General features: G+C 36.8%; 2 protein-coding genes across 2 annotated transcripts in view; one reads left to right on the plus strand and one right to left on the minus strand.

Moving 5' to 3' along the window:
* LOC137657645 (uncharacterized) overlaps positions 1-7500 on the plus strand; it is a 444763-nt gene that overhangs the window by 260725 nt on the left and 176538 nt on the right. The gene's annotated exons all lie outside the window — the stretch shown is intronic.
* LOC137656992 (defense protein l(2)34Fc-like) overlaps positions 1-7500 on the minus strand; it is a 30016-nt gene that overhangs the window by 18420 nt on the left and 4096 nt on the right. The window lies entirely within an intron of this gene.

A 7500-nucleotide genomic window follows, 5' to 3' on the forward strand; every position in this document is an offset into this window, starting at 1 on the left:
TTCTTGCTATGACACCCGATTTGCGTTTTGATTTTATTTTCAAACTTATTATGGTATTATTTCGTAGTTTTATCCTAAACACAGAATTATAAAGCTGTAAGAATCAAGACATTACATATACCAGTTGCAAACAATTCTTTAAATTGCTGTGTAAAAAATATTCACCGAATATTAAGGCTTGCATTTCAAAATTAACTAACATATTAGGATTTTGATATCTCGCATTTCGACGTCAACGTAACCTGGAGCTCTGGGGGTATGGGGTTATTTCTTTTGCGACATCTATCGTTAAGTTAAGTGGTTTAATCAAACTGTCCTGCATGCGCTTAAAGGTTTAAAGGCCGCTCATGAATGGCAGAGGCATGGGATAGTGACAATACCCTAGCTAGCAGATCAATGCCCTAGAGACTGTCCATATATACATATGATCAGCGCCCTTCTCCACTCAAGCTGGGAACAGGGAGGGCCAGTCAATGGCTGCTGATGACTCAGGCTCCCTCAAACCCCCATCCGTAGCTCACAAGGATGGTGAGGCTGCACACAATACAAGAAACTATCGAGTTTGAACGGGACTCAAACCCCAGTCTGACAGATCGCCGGGTAGGGGCGTTTCCAGTAGGCCAGTCTAAATATTTAGGTATCACATACACACACACACACAACGACACATTAAACCCTTCCCACCCCCTCCCCCTTTCATAGTTACATTCTGCTGGTTTGTCAATTTGTGGAAAAATGTGGTTTTCGAGTGTACCTCTGGGCGTACCCCATCTTACTAGGGTTTGGCTACTCCCTCTCTCTTCTAACCGAGGGACGGGGAGAGACCGGGCCCGCGCGCGCACACACTCGAACACACACACACTTATATATATGCATATATATATATATATATATATGTGTGTGTGTGTGTGTGTGTGTGTAGAAAGACACGTTGCTCCTTATTATATAGGGGAGGATTTTGATCAAATCTGTTGAAAAAAAAAAAAAAAAAACATGAACTAGACCGTTGCCTAGTGTAATTTCCTGCTTTTGAATGGGAGAATTCATAGTTAAACTAACAGGACTTCATTTAATTCTCGGCGTCAGTGACCTTTGTAGTTTGACATTGGATAACTTTAAATCAGTAAACCAATAAACTTACTCCAGCATAAGTGACTTAGTGAAAGTGATATGTTCAAAATGATGACATCTTAAGTGTAATTGAAGAGCCCTCGATTATAATAAGTTTGATTTGTATTGTTCATTAACTTTTATATATAGTTTATTGATCTCCTCATTTCCTTTCCTCCCTGTGCTATTTTGCCTGTTGGAGCGCTTGGGCTATAAGCATCCTGCTTTTCCAACTAGGGTTGTAGCTTAGAGAATAATAATAATAATAATGATAATAATAATAATAATAATAATAATAATAATTTATTATTATCATTATATATTATCATCATCATCATCATCATTTTCATTTTCATTTTCATTTTCATTACCATTATCATTATCATCATAATTTTTTTTTTCTATTTTTATTATTTACGTTTAAGATAACATCACAGCATCATTTAACGCTTGTGACGTCGCTAATTAGGCAACAAAGATTTTCCCAAGTACCTGGATGAATTATAACGACAGTAGGAACACTCTTCTTCTTTCTTCTCTGTTGTAGAGGTTTAGTTAAACCTCTTATTATTCCAAGAGGTCAGATAAGGTCCTCAAGACCAGGTCATTATGAACTCACGAGGTGTTTATTTCGTACTTCAACACCTTAAGGTCTCTCTCTCTCTCTCTCTCTCTCTCTCTCTCTCTCTCTCTCTCTCTCTCTCTCTCTCTCAGGTAGATGCGTATTTTAAACAACTTGGTTGTTAGTATCTCCGTATACGGTAAATACCAATAACTTTTAACGGAATATTTAAGTATTTACTTTGTTGTCTATGTACCGATTGTCACTTTCTAAGTATATATTCTTATAAATTATGTTCATAGTTTATGGATCTCATAATTACACTGCTTGTTTTGTATTATTATTATTATTATTATTATTATTATTATTATTATTATTATTATTATTATTATTATTATTATCATCCTACGTCCCAACTGTACGTTATCGTTCAGGTGGAGGAGATCTGGGCTCCAGCATTGGCATGTGTCCTTTTTCAAAAAGGCAATGCCATTTTTCTATTAATAAATGGATCATTTTAAGAAATCAGTATTTGTAATAAAGTGAATACAGGTAATCTAATGGCAGTAAACAAATTATATGCTATTTTCTTGAGAAATTGCAAGTGCGTTCAGTGTACCTCATGCGGTGCACTGTAGATATTCCTAAAGGACATTTGCAGTGTCCCCTTGGCCACTATACTCAATTTCTTTTAATGAGGCGCATTTGCACGGACACGCAGGGGTGCCCTTTTAGCTCGGAAAAGTTTCCTGATCGCTGATTAGTTTGAATATTCTTGTCCGACCAATCAGCGATCAGGAAACTTTTTCGAGCTAACAGGGCACCCCTGCGAGTCGGTGCAATTCTGCCTCGCTAAAAAGGATTGACTATAGCTACATCCACTCTTTACCCTTCTACTCGATCTTGTTGTCCAATCTCTTACGGGCTGCAGAATTGCAAGATGGGGCAGGCAATTTACAACAAAAACAACAACAACAACAACAACAACCTCTTTCAATATTTTTTTATAAAGCAGCTGCTGGGTATTGCCCCATTAGTGGCGCTTCGGTAATGAATGCACTCCCCGGCCCCAAGTCTTATGTCCCGAAGTCCATTTGAATTTGTTATGCAAATTACTGATATTGCCATTTCTTGTTTATATATCTGGAAAGTAAGAGGTAAGATACAGAAATTAAAGAAATTTATTTCCTTAGATCTCTGTCGTAATTTTTTCGTCACAAGTTAGTTAACGTTTGTTATGATCATTTTCTTTCCGAACGTATTGAATTTTCTTCAAGTTTATCTCATGTATAGACACTAAATGAGCCAACATTTTTTTTTTGCCAAAAATTTATCAGTGTTATTTTTTTCGTGGATCAAATTTTTTTTATTTAATTATCTTAATACCGGCTCTTGAGTATCCGACTATTGACACATCCGTATAAGAGTTAGCACAAATTAACGGACTATTTCATCTCATACTCTTAGTTGACAAAAAAAAAAAAAACCGCATATACAGATGTAAATGAACAAGGAAAGAATGAAAAAATATAGTAACCTTTTGTACTTGAACAATAAGATTGCATACTTTCGAGTGTTTATCAAGTCCTATAATTAACTCTCATCATATTATTCAAGAAAATAGCAAAGCTAATACTTTATTTTACTGTTTGGGATGTTTTTTTTTATGAACCAAGTGTTCTCAAATGAGAGAGAGAGAGAGAGAGAGAGAGAGAGAGAGAGAGAGAGAGAGAGAGAGAGAGAGAGAGAGAGAGAGAGACGTTTGGCTATATAACTTCACTAATGATCCCCCATGATGAAGTTGAATTCTGCCAATAAAAGTGACTTCTTCAAATGTCAGTAGATTAAGTCATGTAGAGAGAGAGAGAGAGAGAGAGAGAGAGAGAGAGAGAGAGAGAGAGAGAGAGAGAGAGAGAGAGAGAAACGTTTGGCTATGTAACTTCACTAATGATCGCCCATGATAAAGTTGAAGTCTGCCAATAAAAGTGACTTCATTAAATCTTCATTAAATGTCAGTAGATTAAGACTTGTATAAAGAGGAGAGAGAGAGGAGAGAGAGAGAGAGAGAGAGAGAGAGAGAGAGAGAGAGAGAGAGAGTAGGATATCAATGTGGGTCAGGTGTTACGGCTAATTACCGCCCGCCGGTTATGGGAGGAAAAGGTCAAGGTAGCGGTTTTTTTTCTCCACCTCGCGAAAAATGGCATGAAAATCCCGAGGCAGCGCATACTGACGGCTAGTGTTTCTCTCGTCTCCGTTGTATGATCTCAGACACTGACCTCAGGGAACTCCACTCTCTCAAGTCACTCAGACCTCAGATAACCCCTTTCTTTTAAGAAAGGGGTTATCTGAGGTCTGAGTGACTTAAGAGAGTGGAGTTCCCTGAGGTCTGAGGTCTGAGTAGTGTGATGGGCCGAGAGAGGCTGTGACTGGCAGTTTGAAAGCAATTGAGTCACTTTATTACAGAACATCCGTTTATATATACATAAACTCCAGGCAAAAAGGACATAAGAACATGACAGGCAATTTTATGTTCAACCGACAACCGTTGCTGTTAACAGTTAACGATGAGAAAAACAGACATGTTTATTCCCTATCAGTGCGAGGGGAGAGCGAAGATACAAAGCATACTATATACAAAAAAGGAAATGTCGTTACTATGTACGATCGTGTGACACACGGTACAGTAGCTTCTCATGGCACAGCATTGGGCTATTTGTCTAACTTTCATACATTTCATCCCGTCCTCTGAGGTCTGAAGATCATCTTATTTCCCTAATTACTTATTACATAGATCGTCTCCGACATAATACCAAACCTAATAGTTATCAGCGTCTGCTGTGGGTAGGAAAGACGTGTGGGGCAAGCAGTCTCATCCCTGGACACTGATTTAAAAACTAGAAGGCTGTGACCTGCATGGGCTGTCCGTCAATGTGACTTGCGGTAGTGAATGTTTTATATATATATATATATATATATATATATATATATATATATATATATATATATATGTATATATATATATATATATATATATGTGTGTGTGTGTGTGTATGTGTGTGTGTGTGTTTTGCTGTCATTCATGACACATGCCATTAGAATGCACAACACGGCAACCTTATTTAGTGTAGGTCTCATGGAATCAAAGTAAAACTGGACCCTTGTCCTAAAATGAAGCGATAGACCTTCACTTTAAAAGATGGAAGTTAAATATTTTAGATTATCTTGATTTCCGTATAATAAATGGAGGAAGGGTGACATGCTGCTATGAGTCTATAACTAAGTGACATCTATACTCAATTTTTTTTAACGAGTCGCATTTGCACTGACTCGCAGCGGTGCCCTTTTTGCTGGGAAAAGCTTCCTGCTCTCTGACTGGTTAGAATTATCTTGTCCAACCGATCAGCGATTAGGAAACTTTTCCGAGCTAAAAGGGCACCCCTGCCAGTCGGTGCAAATCTGCCTCACTAAAAAGAATTGACTATATGACTCCTTGTGGCGAAAAGAAAGACATCCAGATTTAGGAGTGTGAGAAGCTGTTGACTGTACAGGTTTCCTTTGATTACACAGTGTATATAAGGGAGACAATTGAGCTTGACAGATAAGTTAGGGGCTATATGCTAATTCAGCTCAGTGTAAAGCCTCATTATTATTATTATTATTATTATTATTATAATTATTATCACTTGCTAAGCTACAACCCTAATTGGAAAAGCAGGATGCTATAAGCCCAGGGGCTCCAACAGGGAAAAAGAGCCCAGTGAGGAAAGGAAACAAGGAAAAATAAATTATTTTAAGAACAGTAACCTTAAAATAAATATCTTCTATATAAACTATAAAAACTTTAACAAAACAAGAAGAAGAGAAACTAGATAGAATAGTGTGCCCAAGTGTAACCTCAAGCAAGAGAACTCTAACCCAAGACATTGGAAAACCAAGGTACAGAAGCTATTCACTGGAATAAAGAAAATGACTGCATACATTGAAGTAAATCATCAGATTTTTCAAAAAAGCAGATTTAGCATCATTAACCATTTTGATTTCAACCTAGAGGATGTTGAAGTAAACTAAGAAACTGTAAGCATATAGAGGATGAGGTAAATACTCTTACTTGAGCTTATGATCAGTTATGGCCTTAAGGTTAGACTTGATAGATGAAGAGAGGTAAACTCAAGGCCGAGTACTAAAGAGAGAAGAGGTGAATTTGAGAAGATCCCAGATAAAGAGAGGAAAGAGTGTTGGTGAGGAGACATAACCCTGAGGAACACCTTTGACGTATGGAAATTAGCAGATGTTGCTTCGTCACAGTTTATGGAGATGGATCTAAATAAAGATGGAAAATAATTTCGCTAACAGAAAATTATTATTATTATTATTATTATTATTATTATTATTATTATTATTATTATCTAAGCTACAACCCTAGTTGAAAAAGTAGGATGCTATAAGCTCAAGGACTCCAACAGGGAAAACAGCCTAGTGAGGAAAGGAAATTAAGGCAGACCCTGTCATATGCTTGATATACAGTAGGTTTCAAGAACAGGTGACTCCTATAATAAGAGATCAAACTTTAGAAGGAAGACAGGTACGAAGTTTCCAGCAAATGGGGTCATGTGTTTCGAAAGAAATACAGTAATTTACATTCAAGGTGACTGAGAAAAGGTGCGTTTGTAATGCATGAAATGTGTGAAACTTCGAGCTAAGCTACAACCCTATACTCAATTCTTTTTAGTGAGGTAGATTTGCACCGACTCGCAGGGGTGCCCTTTTTAGCTTGGAAAAGTTTCCTGATCGCTGATTGGTTGGACAAGATAATGCTAACCAATCAGAGAGCAGGAAACTTTTCCGAGCTAAAAGGGCACCGCTGCGAGTCAGTGCAAATGCACCTCATTAAAAAAATTTAGTATAGTTGTGAAAGCAGGATTCTATAAGCCAAAGGGCTCCAACTTGGAAAAATAGCCCAGTGAGGAAAAGAAATAGAGAAATAAATATACTACAAGAGAAGTAATGAACTATCAAAAATAAAATATTTCATGAACAGTAACATTATTAAAATGGTATGTATAATTGGCTCGTTTCAATTAGCTTAATCAATTGGTTGAAATGCAATATTTTAATTCAAACTGATTAAATCGCGATCTGTTTCTCCCTAGCGGATTCAATGACCTTGTCTCAAGTCATGCACAGTTTTACCTTGTGACCCCGCAGCAGAGGATCGTTAGTGGTCCCATTACTCTCCTCGACATGACGAATATCTCTGTTGCTTCTGGAGGCTATGTCGTGAATGTCATGCTATTCTTGGCTTTTCTTCACTTTCTTTTGTTTTTGTATGAAGTTTATATTCAATAATAATTGTTTCCTATGTGGTCGTATAAGGCTGGTTCCTACGGATTGCAATTGGCATACTGAGTCATTTAAAGACATTTTAACGTGTTTTTAGCAAATGTGAACATAGAGACTAGAGTATTTACACGATTAAAAAAGAACAATTTTAATTGTAAAAATATACTGTTCTCAGTCGTATTTCGGTAAAATACAGGCGACCGTAATTTTTATCCCTTTTTTTCAGTAAAATTTTAACAGTAAAGTATTTTAAATGGCAAAAGTGAAATTTCATACATTCCATCAATCATAGCTGTGAACAAGATCTTGTATATTGGCAAATAGTTCATCTGTCGGTTTATGACTCATTGTTCTCGTTTTTTATGCATTAATGACTTTCTTTTCCTAACCGGGTAAGGCAAAAGTTTATGATAAGTTGATAATTCTTATTAATATTAGTCCCAGAAAATGATAGTTTGTTTGATTACGAAGCAACGTAAATATCAAAC

Source organism: Palaemon carinicauda, chromosome 18, assembly GCF_036898095.1.
Source record: "Palaemon carinicauda isolate YSFRI2023 chromosome 18, ASM3689809v2, whole genome shotgun sequence".
NCBI lineage: Eukaryota > Metazoa > Arthropoda > Malacostraca > Decapoda > Palaemonidae > Palaemon > Palaemon carinicauda.